Here is a 1,206-nt window from a genome sequence, read left to right on the forward strand (position 1 = left end):
CACTTTCATCAAGAGGCTTTTGAGTTCCTCTTCACTTTCTGCCGTAAGGGTGGTGTCATCTGCATATCCAAGGTTATTGCTATTTCTCCCCGAAATCTGGTACAGTATACCGTAATAGAAAGTACTGCAGTCATGTGCTCAGTCGCTTCCAACTCTTTGTGGTTTCATGGCCTGTAACCCACCAGGATCCTCTGTCCATGGGATTTCCCAGGCAAGAATAGTGGAGAGGGTTGCTATTTCCTGCTCCAGGGGGTCTTCCTGACCCAAGGATCAGGTCTCCTGCATTGGCAGTTGGCACTGGATCAAACTTATATTCCTCAAAACTATCAACATCATCAAAAGCAAGGGGAACCCAAGAGGACAAGGTGACTAAATGTCATCTGGTGTCCTGGATAGGATCCTGGAACAGAAAAGCAACAGTAGGCAGCATAATAAGGAAGCCAAATGAATTACAGACTTTAGTTAATGCTACTCTATCGGTATAGACTCATTTATTGTAACGTGTGTCATACTAACTTAAGATGTTAGTAATAGGGAACCCATGTATATGAAAATTCTCTTCTCAATTTTTCTATAAACCTAAAAAGGAAGTTTTTTAAGCCAACTGAAACCCACTGGGGTGTGTTATGGTGACCTCCCAGCCACCTCAAGTTTCTTGGCTAAGTTAACTCATTTTTGTGTACCTCAGACCTCCTGTTTGAATCTCAGGGTCATGACACATATGAAGCCATAAATACTGAAGTGTATGGGCAGTTTGGCTGCCAGGTTAAGTTTCTGGGTTGGCTGCTCTGAGCGGGGCTATAAGCATGCTGACCTGGCACTTACCCAGCCAGGACTGCCAGCACTGGGTCCACCTTCAAGTCTGCTATGTCGGCTTCATTCTTCAGGCTGACTCATTTGTGTACCTGAACTGGAGTCGACAGGGTGCCCTGCCCTCCCTTGCTGGGCTCACCTGCTCCCCACGCCAGCCCTGTGGACATGCACTCCCTCCCCACCCAGCAGGTGGGCTACCCATCAAGGGCTGACCTGGCAGGGGGGGTTCTGCTCCCAAGTGCCCCTGACCCCCAGCCACCAGGACCCCCCACCCCTCTCTGGGCAGAGGTCCCACACGGGCAGTCCCCCTGCTAGAGTCACATCAGCACTGACGGGGGATGACTTGGGAGGCCCCATGTCCTGTGAGATGCCCGCTGGGTGCCTATCGGGTGG

Source organism: Bison bison, unplaced genomic scaffold, assembly GCF_000754665.1.
Source record: "Bison bison bison isolate TAMUID 2011002044 unplaced genomic scaffold, Bison_UMD1.0 scf7180017864037, whole genome shotgun sequence".
Classification (NCBI taxonomy): Eukaryota; Metazoa; Chordata; class Mammalia; order Artiodactyla; family Bovidae; genus Bison; species Bison bison.